At 38.2% G+C, this 22,423-nt stretch overlaps 1 pseudogene; it reads left to right on the top strand.

The window, feature by feature from the left end:
- The first annotated feature begins 11,282 nt into the window (after positions 1 to 11,282).
- Positions 11,283 to 13,145, top strand: LOC124406234 (annotated as a pseudogene).
- The last annotated feature ends 9,278 nt before the right edge of the window (positions 13,146 to 22,423 follow it).

The following is a 22,423-nucleotide window of genomic DNA, read 5'->3' on the forward strand; positions in this document are numbered from 1 at the left end:
GGAGGTTTGAGCCCAAGTCCTCCCGCTCCGCAGTCTCGCATGTTATGCGCTACACTACTACAGCCGGTTATTACATTTAGATTTTCATCCGTAATTACATTGTAGAACAACAAATAGTGTCTACGAAGTACGCTCGATAGATAATCATTATCGAAAGAAAATGAACCAAGAAACAATTGAAGCAAACTCATGTTATTGAATATTCCATATGCCGCTGGAATAAGTAAGTATATACACTTTTTCCGAGGTGCGTTACGAGCTCTAAAAGAGCTTGTTGGGAATGAACAATATTAATATTGTTAAGCGCACCAACGGCGTGACTGTATTATCGCCGAGTCGTGGAAATTTGTACCTGCATTGTTTATGATATCAAACCGCTACTTGACTTTTTTTTCTCATTGTTTATTTATACTTGGCGAAATTGTACCTGATGTCACTGTGTTATTTGAGTAGTTTATTTTTATATTGATTTCAAATTACATCGAAGCGTACCGCCACCAATGAGACCGTTTGCCATCGTTAAGGGGACCAGGTGGTCTAGAAATTTCGGAAAATCAATTTTTTTCTCTCGATATTTCGAAAGCATAGTATCTTAAGAATATACTGTGAAATTTTCATTCGGAAATTCCCAATATTATAGCTTCTACAGCCCCGCGGACTACACTAAAAAACTAGTGAAAAAAAAAAGATTTTACGAACTTTTTTTCCAAAAGCGCACCATTTCGTCAATTTTAAATTTCGATTTTTTCGATTTGTTCTAGTTCCGACCATAACTGCACTCTTTCTGATTAGAAATCTTCTTGAATTTTGTGTTTCGGATAAGTAGAAGCCTCGAAATCACCTACGCCGTCCGTGTCCGATTTTTTGAGAGGGTCAGCTTCAGCGGCATTTTTATAATAATAAATGTTTTTAAAATAAAAAAATAAAATGAAACTTGTATGTTCAATGAACGTAGTAATAAGACCGAAAAGTTGAAAAATCGTTTTTTGAATTTTTAATGGCAAAAAAAAAAATCTTGAAAATGGGTGAAATTTTCGTGCTCTAGACCAGAGGGTCCCCTTGAGATCTTAGTTATTCCGCCTTTTGCCGGAACGAATATTGCTTGTGAATAAATATGCTGGTTGTTACATCTACAATCATTTGACTGTCCGAAAATACTATTTTATACTCGCAACGACATACCCCTCACCACTTGCTTGTCTATTTCGTTTGGAATTTGCGTGTTTCACAGAGTAGACGTTTCCTGTTCTTGTGATCTAGCTTGCCGTTTCGTGTGTGAACCTAGCATATCATGTGCTAGCATTTCATAAAAAAATGGTTGTTCCTATAGCATTCCCAAAAGTTTCGTAGTTCCTAATAGTTTTTATCTATAGTTCTGATGAATTATTACGCCAAAACTAATTTTAAAAAAATGAAACGCTAGTGGCCGGAAGCTAGCATTTTATTAGTTCAAATGACGATTTCTATACACCACGAACAGGATAAAACAAATTTCACGAGAGTTTTTCATAGTTTTCGAGCAATTGGTGCATGCGTCTTACATTTTTCTTTGTTTTTAGCCACGTTTTATAACACATGAACCGAACAACACCCAAAAAAGTGAAATGCTGGCTCATATGCCAACTCAGGAGGTAAGCACGGCAAATGATATGACAGCACTTGCTCTTTCCAACTACGAGGCGTGGAGTTCCGGCTTCCAAAATTATTTACGTCAATTGTTTACAACAAATAAATCGAACCGGACCCAAAAAGGTGAAATGCTGGCTCATATTCCAACTTCGGGGGTAAGTACGGAAGATATGATGATAGCACTTGCCTTGTCAAACTACGAGGCGAAGAGTTTCGGCCTGCTTTCTCAAATTTGGTCTCCACCAAGAACACAAAAAAAATTGTCGTTCCATCAAAGTGTTTTTAGAAAGCTACCTTGAAGTGCAAAGATATAGAGAATTTCTGTATATCCTCTGGGGAAATTTTATTAAAAACGTTAAAGATTTGAAATTTCCTGTTTTCACTTTTAGCGTTACCAGAACCAACGACGAGGACGTAGTGAGAGATGGCTCCATATTTTTTTTCCTTTTTTATTTTTTTTTTTGCTTTTTTGTACTTTGTTTTATTTTTTTTCTATTTTTGTGCTTCTTAAAAAATAGTTTTCTCCTTTTTTTGTATTTTGTATATTGTTCAAACATCGTGTTTGTTTATTTTACTTTTTTTTGTAATGTTTATTATAATCTAATTAATTATAGTACTAGTTTCCAGCACATTCCTTTGCTTATGTAGATGAAATATTTTTTTTTCCATGTTCTTGAAATGAATATATATTGATTTGTTTGTTGAATAACTGGTCTATCCAATGGGGTGTTTCGTTTGGAACTAAAATTTCGTTTTTCAGTGTCGCAATAAAATATTTTAGCAGACCTTTGAAATACCCTTGTCAACAATTAGCGCTTGATCTCTGTGTCGACAATACATATGCGAACAAATGGGGTTTGATAATTGTGCTTTTTTGCACGGTTTCGCGCTTACGATGCATAGCATTGTACACATACCAATACAATCCGGTCTTCGTATAAGCCGTGCAGTGCTCAACTTCATAGTGTACTAATCCAGCAAGAGCATATACATTACCGCCTAAAGATATTGTCGGCGATATGGACTCGAGTCGGTGGGAGATGGTCTTTCTTCGTATCTCATAATTTTGATCGGTTATAACTGACAGGTCAAGCAGTATATGCGGGCTGTAGACGACTTGATCCTCCAGAACATTTTCGCACTTTATGCAGGTTCTCCTTGTCACCAAAGCATCATCGATAGCTTCTTGCATCATATGAAATCCGTCGTTCAACAATATATCCACGTCAACGGAGATTGTAACGCAAGGATGACTGTTTTGATAGCCGCACGTACATAAATAATTTTTTGTACAACTTGGCTGTTGAACGAAAAGGTAATCGGCCAAGTGGCATACATTACAGTGAGCATCTAGACGCTTGATTGTTCTAGTGAACAAAATCTTTGCATCCTCAAACAAGTTCAATTCTAACAGTATATTAGCTCTTTCTACGTAATGTTTGGCATTGATTTTCTTCTCTTTCAGAACTTTGAGAGCCAGTTGAATGAGTGGACTTGAGAATGAGGCAATTTCATAGTGGTAACTCTTGTGACACGCAATACCACTCAAAATCACTTGGAATATCGAATCGAAAGTACATGTTCTGATGACAGAAATGCTTTTCTTTTTGATAGTCATGCAACCTTTCAGTAGACCATTCTGGAACATTGGTAGCTGTGGATTGCGTATGTCCTTAATGTAGTCCCATTCTGGGCATTTGTCGAGACATGTCTGCTTATATCTTTTTTTAGGAATGGGTTCTACGTCAGTTATCTTATCTATATCAATTTTTTCGGCCTCATTTCCCCAATTTTCGTTGATATTCCACTGCTTAAAGTCAATAGGCGTGCTGGTCCGGCGGTTTGCATCGATATTGAATGTTGAAGAGTTCCCTACAAGACTGTTCGTAGGTTCGATCGCATTTGTGTCCGATCCGACTGTGATTGAATGTTTTATAAGTTCTTGTTTTGAAATACCATGACTGTCATTAATCTCCGGTGAAAAATCAGTGCCGTTATCTTAATTCTGAACGAAATCAGATTCTTCGAATTCGCTAGCAGAAAAATAAATGTTAGCAGGTAGGTCTGATTTTTTCATTGCTTACCCTCGGTTCTGGTCGCTAATTATTATCCTATCGTCGATGTTTGGTGAAAGTTTCACCTTACCATCTAGATAGTCATCAATATGTTGTAAAACGAATTTGTCGGGGCGAGTTGGTAGGATGCCTTTCAACGATCTCTTCATGTCACCAAACTCTGCTTCTACGGCAGAAGAGGTAGCAATAATTAGACCCCGTTTAAAGTGAGGTCGCAATATACCGGTCCACAAAGACACGTAGGGCATAAGTTGTTTTTTGAATTGCTTGGCGAATTCAGGATTGTAGCAACCGTTTATTATACTTCCGCTTTTCGATTTTTCAGCAAGATCTTTTGCGGTCTGATAAATTGTATCAGCCCACATTTTTCATCCAGTATCGGAAGCATGATCGTTCTGTGAATCATCGTCTCTGTCTTGACCGTCTTTTTATTCGCATCCTTCATTGGCCAGTCCATCGCAGTGATCTTCTTTGTCACTTAGAGATGTGCCGCGTATCACATCGTTTATCAGTTGTATCCGTATTTCAGAATGTACTGGCACGCTATTATCCGTATAACCGATGAATTCTCTCAAAGATACTACAAGTACTGCTTCGAAAAAGTCAACCAGGGTTCTTAGATCCCACATCGGACAGGCCTGCGCTACGCAACGCTTGTAGAAATTACTAACAGCGGGACCTCTACCATGTAAGCACTTCCACCTAGTCACAATGTGTACCAAGTGACTCGTATTAAGTCGTATGTAAGTTTTTGGAAGTGTACCTTGATGTTGTACTGAAACGTCATAGCATCTCTGCAAGTAGTCCTGCAGGTCATGGCACATACCAAAGATTTTAGCAACCGTGATTAGAAGGGCCCACCTAAAATCTGTCACAACGATCGACGGAATAGGTGCACCTTTCGTGAGGATATACCACAAGAAATAGCCTATTACTAGATCAGTTTGATCCGCAGATATCATCTGAAATACGGGAACACTACCTTGATTGGTATTGATCATACACTGGTATAAGAATATTGCTAGATCGTGCTTCCCTTCTCGTTTAGCAATCCCACCAGTCGCATCAATAGTGAAAATTGCGTCAACATTTTTTCACAGCGCTCGGTATAAATCTGCTGTTGCTCCGGCGTCCAATAAATACAGTAGAATTTCTTAAGCCCTATTTTATGAATAGTGCCTGCATGCTTTCCATTTTTGGAATAATGGTACAAGTTCAAAGCCGGATTACCAAAACATGAGCCATGGATTTTCAGCAATTGTTGCTCTTTTTCTTTGCGTAGGACTTCTCTACTTGGGAGTATTGGGGGATCTTTATCGCCAAATTTTTTTAAACGCTGCGCTTCTTCGTAGCGATACGTAACCGCTGCTTTTCGTTGCTCTATCAAGCGCGTAGCTATTTTTTCACGTCTGTCCCCTCGTAATTGTCGTTTCTTTTCACCCGAATGGTGGTTTGGAAAAATATTTTTCAGCTCGACTACAAATACCACATCGACATCCTTGGCCGGTTCATTGCGTAAGGTGCCGTGGATGGTGGCCTGGCATTCTAAACATTTGCCATCAAACTTTGCATATGCTTTTGCATTCGAACTAGAATGAACGATATTATTTTTGAACGAGATAACACAATCTATCTTGCGTTGTTGCCATATTCGTTCGGCGATTATATCGCTCCAACCCTCCCTAAATTTCCAAAATATTCGGCCAGAATACTGTTTTTGAACAGGTTTCATTAGCTGGTATTTTTCAGATGATACGACGATTTTAATTTTCTTTGAATACGTCATGTCAGACGTATTCGTCAAATTGCCTAGACTCATGTGAGTACTCAGAGAACTGTCGTTGGTTTCAGGTATTTCAGCGATTTTCTTTGACAAATTATATGCTTTCTGGACAAAGCTACGAAACCCGTTGCGATCCTCTTTTAAAATACAGTCAACATGCTTTGGTGTAATCTTTGAACCGTGATCAATCATGCGTTGAGAAATAATTGCATATACATCATGTGCAGGTTTGTATGGGAGACCGGTATTGTCTATCGCTCGACAGTCGGTTTGTAATAATATTTTACGAAGGATATCCTTGTCATACATTTCTTTTGTTGCGAAACAAAAAAAAAATAAGAAGAGATGGATCGAGAGAAGAATAAACCTGAAATCGTTTTCTAAAACGACCTATAACCTATCGTGAGAAGTAGTTGGGGAACGGTCCAGAAAGCATATAATTTGTCAAAGAAAATCGCCGAAATACCTGAAACCAACGACAGTTCTCTGAGTACTCACATGAGTCTAGGCAATTTGACGAATACGTCTGACATGACGTATTCAAAGAAAATTAAAATCGTCGTATCATCTGAAAAATACCAGCTAATGAAACCTGTTCAAAAACAGTATTCTGGCCGAATATTTTGGAAATTTAGGGAGGGTTGGAGCGATATAATCGCCGAACGAATATGGCAACAACGCAAGATAGATTGTGTTATCTCGTTCAAAAATAATATCGTTCATTCTAGTTCGAATGCAAAAGCATATGCAAAGTTTGATGGCAAATGTTTAGAATGCCAGGCCACCATCCACGGCACCTTACGCAATGAACCGGCCAAGGATGTCGATGTGGTATTTGTAGTCGAGCTGAAAAATATTTTTCCAAACCACCATTCGGGTGAAAAGAAACGACAATTACGAGGGGACAGACGTGAAAAAATAGCTACGCGCTTGATAGAGCAACGAAAAGCAGCGGTTACGTATCGCTACGAAGAAGCGCAGCGTTTAAAAAAATTTGGCGATAAAGATCCCCCAATACTCCCAAGTAGAGAAGTCCTACGCAAAGAAAAAGAGCAACAATTGCTGAAAATCCATGGCTCATGTTTTGGTAATCCGGCTTTGAACTTGTACCATTATTCCAAAAATGGAAAGCATGCAGGCACTATTCATAAAATAGGGCTTAAGAAATTCTACTGTATTTATTGGACGCCGGAGCAACAGCAGATTTATACCGAGCGCTGTGAAAAAATGTTGACGCAATTTTCACTATTGATGCGACTGGTGGGATTGCTAAACGAGAAGGGAAGCACGATCTAGCAATATTCTTATACCAGTGTATGATCAATACCAATCAAGGTAGTGTTCCCGTATTTCAGATGATATCTGCGGATCAAACTGATCTAGTAATAGGCTATTTCTTGTGGTATATCCTCACGAAAGGTGCACCTATTCCGTCGATCGTTGTGACAGATTTTAGGTGGGCCCTTCTAATCACGGTTGCTAAAATCTTTGGTATGTGCCATGACCTGCAGGACTACTTGCAGAGATGCTATGACGTTTCAGTACAACATCAAGGTACACTTCCAAAAACTTACATACGACTTAATACGAGTCACTTGGTACACATTGTGACTAGGTGGAAGTGCTTACATGGTAGAGGTCCCGCTGTTAGTAATTTCTACAAGCGTTGCGTAGCGCAGGCCTGTCCGATGTGGGATCTAAGAACCCTGGTTGACTTTTTCGAAGCAGTACTTGTAGTATCTTTGAGAGAATTCATCGGTTATACGGATAATAGCGTGCCAGTACATTCTGAAATACGGATACAACTGATAAACGATGTGATACGCGGCACATCTCTAAGTGACAAAGAAGATCACTGCGATGGACTGGCCAATGAAGGATGCGAATAAAAAGACGGTCAAGACAGAGACGATGATTCACAGAACGATCATGCTTCCGATACTGGATGAAAAATGTGGGCTGATACAATTTATCAGACCGCAAAAGATCTTGCTGAAAAATCGAAAAGCGGAAGTATAATAAACGGTTGCTACAATCCTGAATTCGCCAAGCAATTCAAAAAACAACTTATGCCCTACGTGTCTTTGTGGACCGGTATATTGCGACCTCACTTTAAACGGGGTCTAATTATTGCTACCTCTTCTGCCGTAGAAGCAGAGTTTGGTGACATGAAGAGATCGTTGAAAGGCATCCTACCAACTCGCCCCGACAAATTCGTTTTACAACATATTGATGACTATCTAGATGGTAAGGTGAAACTTTCACCAAACATCGACGATAGGATAATAATTAGCGACCAGAACCGAGGGTAAGCAATGAAAAAATCAGACCTACCTGCTAACATTTATTTTTCTGCTAGCGAATTCGAAGAATCTGATTTCGTTCAGAATTAAGATAACGGCACTGATTTTTCACCGGAGATTAATGACAGTCATGGTATTTCAAAACAAGAACTTATAAAACATTCAATCACAGTCGGATCGGACACAAATGCGATCGAACCTACGAACAGTCTTGTAGGGAACTCTTCAACATTCAATATCGATGCAAACCGCCGGACCAGCACGCCTATTGACTTTAAGCAGTGGAATATCAACGAAAATTGGGGAAATGAGGCCGAAAAAATTGATATAGATAAGATAACTGACGTAGAACCCATTCCTAAAAAAAGATATAAGCAGACATGTCTCGACAAATGCCCAGAATGGGACTACATTAAGGACATACGCAATCCACAGCTACCAATGTTCCAGAATGGTCTACTGAAAGGTTGCATGACTATCAAAAAGAAAAGCATTTCTGTCATCAGAACATGTACTTTCGATTCGATATTCCAAGTGATTTTGAGTGGTATTGCGTGTCACAAGAGTTACCACTATGAAATTGCCTCATTCTCAAGTCCACTCATTCAACTGGCTCTCAAAGTTCTGAAAGAGAAGAAAATCAATGCCAAACATTACGTAGAAAGAGCTAATATACTGTTAGAATTGAACTTGTTTGAGGATGCAAAGATTTTGTTCACTAGAACAATCAAGCGTCTAGATGCTCACTGTAATGTATGCCACTTGGCCGATTACCTTTTCGTTCAACAGCCAAGTTGTACAAAAAATTATTTATGTACGTGCGGCTATCAAAACAGTCATCCTTGCGTTACAATCTCCGTTGACGTGGATATATTGTTGAACGACGGATTTCATATGATGCAAGAAGCTATCGATGATGCTTTGGTGACAAGGAGAACCTGCATAAAGTGCGAAAATGTTCTGGAGGATCAAGTCGTCTACAGCCCGCATATACTGCTTGACCTGTCAGTTATAACCGATCAAAATTATGAGATACGAAGAAAGACCATCTCCCACCGACTCGAGTCCATATCGCCGACAATATCTTTAGGCGGTAATGTATATGCTCTTGCTGGATTAGTACACTATGAAGTTGAGCACTGCACGGCTTATACGAAGACCGGATTGTATTGGTATGTGTACAATGCTATGCATCGTAAGCGCGAAACCGTGCAAAAAAGCACAATTATCAAACCCCATTTGTTCGCATATGTATTGTCGACACAGAGATCAAGCGCTAATTGTTGACAAGGGTATTTCAAAGGTCTGCTAAAATATTTTATTGCGACACTGAAAAACGAAATTTTAGTTCCAAACGAAACACCCCATTGGATAGACCAGTTATTCAACAAACAAATCAATATATATTCATTTCAAGAACATGGAAAAAAAAATATTTCATCTACATAAGCAAAGGAATGTGCTGGAAACTAGTACTATAATTAATTAGATTATAATAAACATTACAAAAAAAAGTAAAATAAACAAACACGATGTTTGAACAATATACAAAATACAAAAAAAGGAGAAAACTATTTTTTAAGAAGCACAAAAATAGAAAAAAAATAAAACAAAGTACAAAAAAGCAAAAAAAAAAATAAAAAAGGAAAAAAAATATGGAGCCATCTCTCACTACGTCCTCGTCGTTGGTTCTGGTAACGCTAAAAGTGAAAACAGGAAATTTCAAATCTTTAACGTTTTTAATAAAATTTCCCCAGAGGATATACAGAAATTCTCTATATCTTTGCACTTCAAGGTAGCTTTCTAAAAACACTTTGATGGAACGACAATTTTTTTTGTGTTCTTGGTGGAGACCAAATTTGAGAAAGCAGGCCGAAACTCTTCGCCTCGTAGTTTGACAAGGCAAGTGCTATCATCATATCTTCCGTACTTACCCCCGAAGTTGGAATATGAGCCAGCATTTCACCTTTTTGGGTCCGGTTCGATTTATTTGTTGTAAACAATTGACGTAAATAATTTTGGAAGCCGGAACTCCACGCCTCGTAGTTGGAAAGAGCAAGTGCTGTCATATCATTTGCCGTGCTTACCTCCTGAGTTGGCATATGAGCCAGCATTTCACTTTTTTGGGTGTTGTTCGGTTCATGTGTTATAAAACGTGGCTAAAAACAAAGAAAAATGTAAGACGCATGCACCAATTGCTCGAAAACTATGAAAAACTCTCGTGAAATTTGTTTTATCCTGTTCGTGGTGTATAGAAATCGTCATTTGAACTAATAAAATGCTAGCTTCCGGCCGCTAGCGTTTCATTTTTTTAAAATTAGTTTTGGCGTAATAATTCATCAGAACTATAGATAAAAACTATTAGGAACTACGAAACTTTTGGGAATGCTATAGGAACAACCATTTTTTTATGAAATGCTAGCACATGATATGCTAGGTTCACACACGTCTTGCCGTTCGAGTTTGCAAGAGGGTAGTAAAATCTGGTTAAGGGGACACCTCAATATGTACCTCAAATTAATAAATTAGAGGTCATTTTCAAAGGAACACAGTTGATAAGAGATTAAATTTCATTTATTGTAGTTTCACCATTGTCTAGAATCATCTTTGGTGATTATTTCCCCAGTTAAACGAATATTCTATCTTCATTACGAAGAGCGGTTTAGCCTTGGAGAGGTGCCGTCGCGTTTTTGTTTCTACATCACGTTGTGCATGACTGCGATGCCATTTCTCATCTGAAATGATTGGGGTTTTGCATGAATAAGGTAAACAGTTTGTGACGCCCAAATGGCATCATGTATTATAATCCACGGAAGCAATCCACTTCCTTCGAGTTAATCATTCCTTGAATTAACTTTAGCCGTTGCCAAGCACGAATATAACATATAAAAGACTGAAACTAGCCATATAATATTCAAAACGAGTAAAACCAAAGAGAATAGAATAATATGTATATACTAAGAAATATACCTTTATGAGGCACGCTAATTCGGCACAGCAAGCAAAAACCCGTATCTATAGAACACCTGGCGTCCGAGCGCTGCGTGCCGACAAAAAGGGGGAAGGAACCAAAATAGTATAAAAGCCGGCACCTCGGACACAGGAGACACTCTCTTCTTCCAGATCTCCTTTGGAGAAGCTAATTCCCAAACAAAGGATCAGCTGAGGTCGCTCAGTTGATCCAATTGGGTGTGCGAAAAAAAAATTTTGATCACCTCTTTTATGCTAAAACAAAACATTGACCGTAAAATACAATAAATTTGAATGAATTTTTCATTATTGACCTTTCTTCAATTAAATAACGGGAATTTTATAATCGCGAAAATTCGAACCGTGTCACGTGATTATGAAACGCATCACCATTGGCGGCCTGAGCCGATGACGTCATGATGTTACAGCCAAAAACGCGGCAGTCGACGATACACAGCTTTCGAAGTTCTGTTAACAAGTTTCAATTATTATAAGTACTCAAACTACCACGTGTATGAAAAAATGTGCGATACGGGTTTTGTCAAGGCAACTGCTAGTAATCTACCGACCATAGACATATTTATGGTCACAGAATTTCTAAAAGCAGATGATCGATTTAATGCTGCAGAAGTTCGGGGTGCCAAAGCATCAATGTAAGTCTCTGAGATGTATAATTGTTAAAACTTTACCAACAAAATATCGTATGTTAATTGTAAAAATTAGTTTTAATAAAGTTTTTATTCTATCACAGGGCATGTCGCGAAAGTTGTGGAGATAAAGCTATAGGTTATGTACAGCTGAAGCGAGAAGGAAACATCTGCACTGTTAAATGTCGCGTATGTCCTGAACATAAAGTTCGAAGTAAGGCTTATGTGGCGACAATAACTATAAACGAAAAAGATAATGAAATTCAGAATGTCCAGTGTCATGATTGTGCTGCTGCGGCAGGTAAGAATTTACTTGTATAGTAGTAATTAAGGTGGGGTTAACTTAGATTTTAAAATCATAGATGCTTTTTGCTGGAGTATTGCAATTTTGGGATTCAGTTGCATTATAGTACTTCCACTTTCCACGAACATTTATAAATATTCATTAATTTTGAAGTTATGGATTTAAAAGCATTCCTTTTTTATGCATTGATATAAAAATCTTTTCACAATGAATTTTTCATCGAAGCTACCTAGAATTTTCTTTGTTACCTTTCAAATGTATGATAAACCAAACGCAGAATGAACTTCTTGAAATGTTGTTTTTAAACTCATTTTGAACGTATGAATTTTTAAATGAAAAATATGAATTAGATCTCAAAGCATTTATAATTTTGCCGTGATATCAAATTGAACTCTACTCATTTTTTGTTATATCATTTATTTCAATATGAAGGTGGATGTAAGCATGCCCTGGCATTCCTTATGTGGTTACATCGACGAAGCGAAGACCCTGCTCCTACAGAAGTGGAATGTTATTGGAAAAAATCTCGGTTATCCGGTGTAGGAACTGCTATTAAATATATCGAATCGAAGGATCTAGGAAACCAAAACTCAAGATCGGTGTTGAGTCATCCTCCAAATAATGAGACATTTTTGCAAAAAGTACTCGATATAGCCCAGGCGCAACAAATTGATGGCCAGATTTCAAGAATATCCTTTCAATTGATTGGTGAAAGAACCAGTAACTTATCAATGCACAGATTAGCTCTTCAGTTTTATTCACATGAATCTCCTTAATGTAAATCAGTAGGCGATTTTCTAACTCTTTGTACTAATGAAATGACGAAAGACTTGTGTAATGAAGCTCAAGTGATTACAAAAGAGCAAAGTAATTGTCCATTGTGGTACGATTTGAGATATGGAAGAATCACAGCGTCTAAACTACACGAATCAGGTCACTGCAAGACAGATAATGTCACTTGTAAATCAAATTATTGGAGTATCCAAGATACATGAAACAAATGCGATGCTACGTGGAAAGAAACTAGAAAAGGATGTGTTAGAGCAAATTCAAAGTCTATTGCAGACAAATATTCGAAATGCAGGACTTTTTCTCCTACCCGAATTTCCCATTTTGGGAGTATCAACTGATGGATTAACGAAACAATATATTGTGGAGATAAAATGTCCTATGAATGAAAAATCTTTCAACAGATTTCTCTCCAATGGTGTAATCAATCCTCGCTGCATCGCACAAATGCAGCTACAAATGTTATTGACTGACAGAAAAAAAGGATTATTTTGTATTGCTGATCCATCCTTCGAAACTACCAAACAAGTTCATATGCAGTGGCTTGAATTCGAGGCAGCAGCAACACAAGATTTGATTCAAAAAGCTACATTATTTTGGACCAATAATATATTTCCTAAGATAATGTCATCTGTACAGAAATAAACTTGACTTAACTAACTAATAAAATCTGTTCAAGTTTTATACTATTATAACTTAATATAATCAAAAAAGTCTTATCAAAATCTATTTTGCTTTTCCTTTATAATACAGTTACTGTATAAAATGTCAATTTAATAAACATACTTATAAGGTTGTAAAATTATAAGATTTTTATTCAAGTACTGAAAATTACATTTTAATTATTGGAGATTGTAAATTAACTAATGCTGATGCGATGGTGATAACGTCATCAGTATAAGATAACATACTGTGATTAATGACAGCATGTGGTTTCAGGAAATCGAATTCTCTCAATCTGCCAATGACTCTATCCACGTGGATGCGCAAGCTGGCAATACGCTTTGTCTCTAACACTTCAGATTTTTCAGGTTTAACTGAAGACGATACACTGGGTGGTTTTAATAATTCACAATCTTTCATTGATAGTAAGCTCTGTATACTTTTAAAGCCCCGGTCTGCCATCACACCACTATTTGCAGGAAGCTTATCTAATATACCACATTTTTCGAATAACAGCACATCTGAAATTTTACCTCCGTATCCGGTAGAAATATAGTTGATAAAGCCATCAGGCGAACAAGAAATCAAATATTTTAATGTATTGCACTTCTTATATTCTGACCAAGTCAGTGCCTGATTGACAGGATCACTGGGCTTCTCAATTTGTATTTCAAGAGCGTCAACTATAGATCGAACATGACTATATGTACCTCTGAAAGCTATTGGTAAAATTTGTTTAACCGCGGTACGGTCCGGAAAAAAAATGAAAGTTTTCAACATATGTGCCAATATTGGAGTTGTTTTTCTGAAAATAAAGCTTGCATTAGAAGTGGTCATACCAAACTGTTCTCCCAGTCTCTCAAACGTGTCTTGCGTTCTAATTTTCATCAAGCATAATTTGATATTATCACTTTTAATTTTAGTATGTGAGCTAAGAATGTCCAGTAAAAAGGACCACTCATTCGGAACACCTAGGTACGACTTCATATTTATACTGATAAAATAGTTTGTGAGTTTTACAGCATCTGGAAATTTTTTCTGGGGACTATCTGAATTACTTGAATGGGATCCCTCTGTAGGCTCAAAATAATCAGTAGAACTGATAAATTCACTGACTGATCGTGAGACTGTACTTGATGACTTTAAATCAGTTTTTTGTGCTTTAATTTTTGGTATTAACTTGATAGGAGATGTTGCGCTATCCATAAGATTGGAAATTTTGATTGGCGAGGAATTCGTATGACAAATCGATGGCATTATCTTACACATGGTAGCAATACTACGGTATCGTTTTCGAATATTAACTTGTACACCAATACTATGCTCAGTGGGGTTATACTCGGTTTGAGTTTGTGCATCCACTTTCACAGTCGCTGTGTCAAATATTCTGGAGTCGCTGACTAGATCACTATTAGAATTTATATCTTCCATAGATCTATCGAGGACTTCGTTCTCTCCTTGTAACTGTGCAAATGTGCTTGGTAGACTTTCAGAAGAGCAGGGTGGAATTTCAGCAGCTAACATTTCATTAATTTCATGCAATCTTCTTCTTTTCTCTGCGACAGGTCGTGGAGGTGCATTTGCTGAACGTTTGCGGTTAGGTTGACATTCAAATTTATGTGGAACTGCAGATAATTTCATTCTCGCTGGACCTCCCTGATATGTATAATACAAATAGTTGTCCATATCTTCATGCAGCTGCCCAAAAAATGAGTAACATTAGCTCTCACAAAAGTTTAAACTTATTGTTATTGAGGTTATAAGTCTAGGATTTGATTTTTTTTTTTGGCTAAATTTTTACATTCTTATATACTCGCGTTGTGAAATAAAACAGGCACGTGGGATGATTAACTTTATATTGTAAGAAACTATACTTACATTGAAATGGTCTTCGCAGCAAAAGTAATTTGAAGCAGACTTGGGGTAATCACGACGTGCTGCAGCAAACCATTGTTTCCGACGCTTTACTTCTTTTGGCACTGTTACGAATACTTTTTCAGGGGTGCGTTTCGTAGTATTTTTGCACAAGGGCACAAAACACACTCTATAAGTTTTTATTTTGCTCATTTCAACGAAAAATTAGTAAATTCGCCTTGGATTCTGCGCCAACGCACGTATTTAGAATATATTGCTGGAGAGCGTATAACATCGTGACGTCACTATCGATTCGACCAACATCGGGTATCTCCGGCACGTAGTCGGCTATACCCACTTACGTTTAAATAAGTAAAATTTCAAAATTCGATATCTCGGCGAATTTTGAAAATTTTACAAAAATACAAATATTTTACAATGAAACTTATACCCAAAGAATCGAACGAAACAATAAAAAAAATTCATTTGCAGACCCAATTATATACATTGTGTTCTAACGGTATAACGGCTATTCAAAGTGTTATATTCTTCTATTCGAAATCTCAGATCATTTCAAACAGCAAACATATATAAATTTCTATTATCTTTATTTGATACACCGCAGCTAGTTAACGACTTATAACAATCGTCATTAATTTCAATACGAACCTTTAATCAATTAATTTGGTACCTGGCGCCGATATTAGGCCACCCAACTTTCTGTATTATTCCATAGTTGTTATTTATTATTATCATTATTTTATCACTCGATACCGTTTGCTTTTTTATTTTCTTATTTTTTTATTCTGTATAATGTTACACGCCTGATGGCGAAATAGATTGATGATTCTTATTTTGTCCAACAAACACGAAAAGAGAGATTCAGTCAATCACCCACACCTCCATCCCACCGGCTGCGTTTCATCACTTTTGCAGTAAGAGATCCATTGCCACCACACATACACGTTTACACACGGCTACAGTCGTGCGCTATTGCAGCGCACTCTGCATTGCTCAATCACACATCCACCTACATCACCGGCTGCATCTTCTCACTATTGCAGTGAAAGATTCATTGCTACTACACACACCCACTCGGCTGCGGTCGTGCGCTATTGCAGCGCACTCTGCATTACTAAATCACACATCCACTCACATCATCGGCTGCATCTTCTCACTATTGCAGTGAAAGATTCATTGCTACTACACACACATGGCTGCGGTCGTGCGCTATTGCAGCGCACTCTACATTGCTAACTCATACATCCACCCACCTCACCGGCTGCATCTTCTCACTATTGCAGTGAAAGATTCATTGCTACTCCCGCGCACAACGTTGCACCTCCGGATCAAAGGACGAGCAGCACTCTTCGGCAAGAACCGCCCACACCAACACTGATCGACATAACTGCCCCTAGCGAGCGGATAAAGTACGTCCGACGAGTCTGTGACAGGCACAGCAAAAAGAGACGTTACAAGTTATACGCTTCGTGAAATAGTTGAGATATTTCTTCAACCAGGGAAATAATACCCAGAGATGACCCTAAACTAGGGTGAAACCACAATGAATAAAATTTATTCTCCTATGAACTGTGTTCCTTTGAAAATGACCCTGAATTTACTGGTTTAAGGTGTATATGTCCCCGTAATTGTGTATAGTGAGAGCATTGGCTCTCGTTTAGCTCTCCCGAGCCTGGCGCTCAGTACGCGTTCATGCAGTGCCGTATAATTTTTCCATCTTTTATTTCCATGTCGGAGGACGCCATTTTTGTAAACTTGCCTTGTGCTAAGCCCGCCTTCCCTCCGTGTAAGGCAAAAAGCTCGTTACAGTTTATAAAATCAAGTATTGCGTGCGAAGTAACTTGATTTAAGGAAAAGAACTTAGGTTATAAATGTAGCTGCCTACATTTTAGCAGAAAAAAGCGTTTCTATTTTCCCCTTCAGAAAGTTTTTTTCCACATGACCAGATTTTCTTCGTTGATTGGAATCTAGGTGAATTTGGGCGTCGTGTCCATGCGATGAAATCAGGCATTGTGTCACGAAATTTTATCGCAGGAACACGACTCCCATATTCAACTAGATTCTACTCAACAGAGGAAATCTGATCATACAGGGAAAAACTTGCCAAAGCAAAACATACTAAGATCTTTGTGCTAAAATTTGGGCAACTAGATTTAATACCTAGGTTCTTAAAAAAATTCATGAACCGAACATTCTACTCAGACCTATCGTTTCTAACATCATTGCTCCTACTTACATACTTCAAAATTTTTTGCTGAAGAAAAATAGAAAGACACGTCACGTATACTTGGTGCTTTGCTAAAAATATTGAAGGAAAAACTATACCTCAAGGTCACGTAGTAGTAGTAAGCGAAGCAACAAGTCGCTGAAATTCCTCGTACGACGTAACCCTTTTTAATACCACCACGTTCAGTAATTTTGTCAAACGTCATTGAAAGTTCAATTGTACACCTCTTCGCTTCGGAAATTTCACATATCAGATTGGATCTACACCAGCGTAATAATCAATGATTGGTGATGGTGAATTATTGATTCTTCAAAGAAGTACTAGGAACCGCATCATCTACAGAGCCGTCGGACCGCATCCTTTCCTGGAAGATCCGAGCAAGTTTACAAAAATGAATGAATAGTAAGTGTCCGTGCCACATTCATTCGTTTATCGTAAAATATACTGAGGTGGTCGTTTATTCTATGTAATTGTTGTAAGGTATTGATTTTGAGCTTCACTGAACTTCGAGTCATTAGCTAAAAGTAGAATCATTTATTAACTTAGAATCACAAAGACAGCAAGCTTGTGTTGATCTATGTATGTATAGTTCGCAGAATTAGGCATATTTTTGAAAGTGAATGGGTTTGGATGATTGATATTTTTTAGTATTTTTATGCAATGTGTAACCACGTTACACGATTTTCTCCTATTTCACGTTTTCCAAATTTTTTTATAATAATTGTCTACTGGGCTTTCCATATTTCATCACAAAATTCGTGTTATTATCCATTTCATATTTCCTTGCGCTTGACTATGTGTACATTTACGTTAGCTAGATATAAGATTTGTGGCGTAAAAGGTGAAAGCCAGAAAATAACATCACAGTATTGTTGTCTTTTGATGTCACATCTTTATTGACAAACATTCCTACGAATCTAGTCATAACTATAGTCAGTCAAAAGTGGCCTGAAATCAAAGAACGCACAACAATAAACAAAAAGGAATTTGTAGATGCATGGAAATTTGGTCTTGAATCAAGTGGCCTTGCACACAATAATTCATTTTACAAACAATCACTTAAAGTGGCTATGGGCTCTCCTGTAAGTCCAGTCGTAGCAGACTTAGCAATGAAACATCTAGAAAACGAAGTCATGAACAGTTTACCACCTCTGTGAACTTGGCCCCTCATTTTTCGAGAATCGATTTTTTTAGGAGTTTAAACTTCTATTCGAATAGTTCTAGAGTTCTTCGTAAGTTTTAAAAAGAGTTCTATCGATCGTGGTAGTGAAAATCGTATTTAACACTCAGGGGGCCAACTTCACAAAACAGACTCCTAAAAACCGACACAACTTCTTTCAACCCAATAAATTCGAAAAGTTTCGTTGGTATTTTCTTTAGAACTCTTGTAGGGCTACCCGGAACTCTCGAGTAATTTTGATAATCCGAAAAAATTAAACCTAAAATATCCGGGAACCCAGCTACTATGCCTAACTTCCTCAATTTTGATGGGATTCCTCAATTTTGTGACAAACGTAGAGAGAAATCAGGTAGGAATATGAAGAACTCGGAACAGAACTCCCGGCACTCGAGTTCCCTCAAAAACATTTGGAAAATCGTCGATTGAACTCCGAGAATCTCGCGAAATTTTTTGGATTTCAATCGTATCGCGAAACTTGATAGAAATCATCGGAAGGATTCAGGTAGGGCTACCCAGAACTCTGGTCAGAACTCCCAGAACTCGAGTCCCCTCAAAAACATTTTGAAAATTCTCTAACTCCGAAAATCTCACGTAACTTTTTCAATTTCGATCAGATCGCGAAACTTCATAAGAATCATCGAGAGGATTAGGGTAGGGCTACGCAGAACTCTGATCAGAACTCCCAGAACTGGAGTCCCCTCAAAAACATTTTGAAAATTCTCAAACTCCGAAAATGTCACGTAACTTTCTCAATTTCGATCGGATTGCGAAACTTCATGAGAATCATCGAGAGGATTGAGGTAGGGCTATGCAGAACTCCGATCAGAAGATCCAGAACTCGAGTCCCCTCAAAAACATTTTGGAAATTCTCAAACTCCGAAAATCTCACGTAACTTTTTCAATTTCGATCGGATCGCGGAACTTCATGAGAATCATCGAGAGGATTGAGGTAGGGCTACGCAGAACTCCAGTCAGAACTCCCAGAACTCGAGTCCCCTCAAAAACATTTCCAAAATTCTCAGTCGAACTCCGAAAATCTCGCGTAACTTTTTCGATTCCGATCGGATCGCGAAACTCGATCAGAATCATCGAGAGGAGTCAGGCAAGGCTATCCAGAACTCCGATCAGAACTCCCGTCACTCGGTCGTCTCCAAGAAATTTCCAAAATCCAAAAAAATAGTTCAATCGACCACCCTGTATAACTGTGTGTTGTCTTAATCTTAATCCACAATGCTTGTATAGTCGTACTCGAATTGAGGTGGCAGTTCTTCCTTGCCCTTCAACCCCCGTATAAGCTCGCTCTCAGCATTACCCAAGGCCAACGACATGGACGTGGCGAGTTTCTGGCCTCCTCTTGAATGTTTTTTTTTTTTTGTATTTTTTTGTGTGTTTTTTTTTTTTATATAAAATTTTATGTATTTTTCTTGTATTTAAATGTACTCTCTTCTTTATGGTATTCCCCGATCAATGTTCGAGAGTTGAGTATTCGTACGAAAAATTTTGTATGGTCCGTCAGATAGAATATCGAGAAATAATTGACACGCATTTTTTCTTTATTTAATTCAATGTTCATTAACAAATATATAGCAGTTCAAAATTGACCCGTAATGTCATACTGTGCATAGATATAGATATACGTCACGCTAATTCAATTTGCTATATCTTTGTTAATAAAAATCGAATTGAAAGAAAAAAGAAATATCCGTGAACTAATTTTTGACATTCCATCTGACGGACCCAAGGAGCTATTTGGAAATTTTCCATTCAAATACCTAATTGCTGTGATCGTGAAAAATAGGTTGAATTAATATTATGTTTTTTTACGTATATCGTTACATGTGGCTTCACAACGCGCTTACCTTGTATGTTCAAAGGTTTTTTCTTTAGGTCGTCGTATTCGCACCAGTTTATGCCTCTGAGAGTAAACGCGACGTAATGCTCGCGCACTTTGTCATAATGTACGACCCCCGTAAGGGTATACATATCACCGTCAATTGACACGTGCTTAGGCTATTCCAGCTAATTCGCACTCTTCAACTTCAAAATCCAGAGTGTTCAAGTAAGTATGGTCAGTGATCACAGACGTATCTATCATGATTTGCGGACCGTAGGTTTTTGATGTTGTTGTAGTTGTTCGGCATTGACTACATGGAGTGACGTTCTTCAAACCTTGAACGCTGATTGCCTCCTGTATCTCACAAAGTCCGTCCCGCAACAGCACGTTCACGTTCACGTTGAGGTACAAATAAGATGTTTTCGCAATATGATAGCACTCGTGACACTCTGTGGTTACGGTATAACTCGGCGAATCTGCAAATAAATACTCGTACAAATGCCCAACATTACATTTGCAGTTCAAGCTTTCCACCCGGTAACGGGTTTTCACGCGATGATTTAAGATCGGAATCGAACACAAGATCTCAGCCCTTTGTCTGTAATGATTAGAATTTAGCTTTCCGCTGGTAACTATGCTTCGAGCCAAGTTCAAAAACGAATTCTCACTGCCGCTCACGTTTGCCTCATATGTCGGAAATACGACGAGTGAACTTCCAATTATCTGCAGCAGTGAATCAGTCGCACACGTTTGTACTACGATAATACGTCTTTGACCCACAATCACAGGGCTACACAAGTTACCATTATTTATCAATGGAATCCCAATGGTTCTGTGATTTGGAATCGTGTCCCAGTCCGGACATGGGTCCAAGTAGTTGGCTTTGGCACGCTTCGCACTGGTTTTAGCACCCAACTCTTTGGGAGGATTAGCTTTCCCTTTCCAATTTTCAACTTCATTCAAGTTATTCATTTTCAGACGTTCACTACTTTCGTCATTTTCTGTGATTTCAAGTGTCATCCAATCGTGTGTCTTGTTCCGCATATCTAGATTAGTATCACTTCCGGTCTATAGTTAAATGTCATTTTTGGAATTATCCGTGTCGATTTCGGCTATAGTATCATCGGTGCTTTCCAAACGCTTTTCGCTTTCACTTTGGACTCTGCTTCCGTTCTCTTCGTTTTCACTGTCTATGTAATAGAAATGACGGACGTCAGTATTTATATGGAAATCACAATCGGTATCTTTGGTGCTATTGATAGTTTGATGAGTAGAATCGTCCGTGGTATCATTGATTCCTGAGTGTTCAGATGAATGATCGTTCATCATCAAATTTATATCGTCATTGCCCTTGTATTCTGTTTCATCAGTTCCAAATGACTTAAGTTCGATTCGACCTGAAGATTGGCCGGAAGTCAATCGCAGCGTTCCGTTAACGTAGTCTATGTGGCGTTTTACAAACTTGTCCGCGCGCATCGGGAGTTGACCTTTGAACACTCTGTTTAATTCTGAAAATTCTGCTTCTACGTGCGCAGATGGTGCAATCGTGTTGCCAAAAGTGAAATAAGGCCGCATTATACCCGTCCAAAGTGGTACGTAGCTAATAAAGGCTTTTATTCTTTTCACTGCCTCAGGATTATAATACGCGTTTGGTGAACCGGCGTCTTGACAATTGGTAGCTATCTTTTGTGCATCGGTGTATACTGAATTTGCCCAATGCCTCCAACTTTGTGATTGTTCTTCTTCTTCATCCTCGTTGGTGCTCCATTTTTTATACTCTTCTTCATCGTCTGATTGCTCGTCGTAATTCTCGGTCTCCTTGATATGCACAGCTACTTTCCGTAGGTGAACTTCTGATGCTAATATTTTATTATTCTCAGAATGACCGATATCTTGGCTCAACGCAACTACTAGCACCGATTTTAAAAGTTCCTTTACCTGGTCAAACAAATCTATTTGATAGATTCGACCGACAGACTTCAAATAGAATTGTCTTACCTTCGAAAGTTACGTGAGGTTTTCGGAGTTCGACTGAGAATTTTCAAAATGTGTTTGAGGGGACTCGAGTTCTGGGAGTTCTGGCCAGAGTTCTGGGTAGCCCTACCTGAATCCTTCCGATGATTTTTATCAAGTTTCGCGATACG

This window comes from Diprion similis, chromosome 5 (genome assembly GCF_021155765.1).
Source record: "Diprion similis isolate iyDipSimi1 chromosome 5, iyDipSimi1.1, whole genome shotgun sequence".
NCBI lineage: Eukaryota > Metazoa > Arthropoda > Insecta > Hymenoptera > Diprionidae > Diprion > Diprion similis.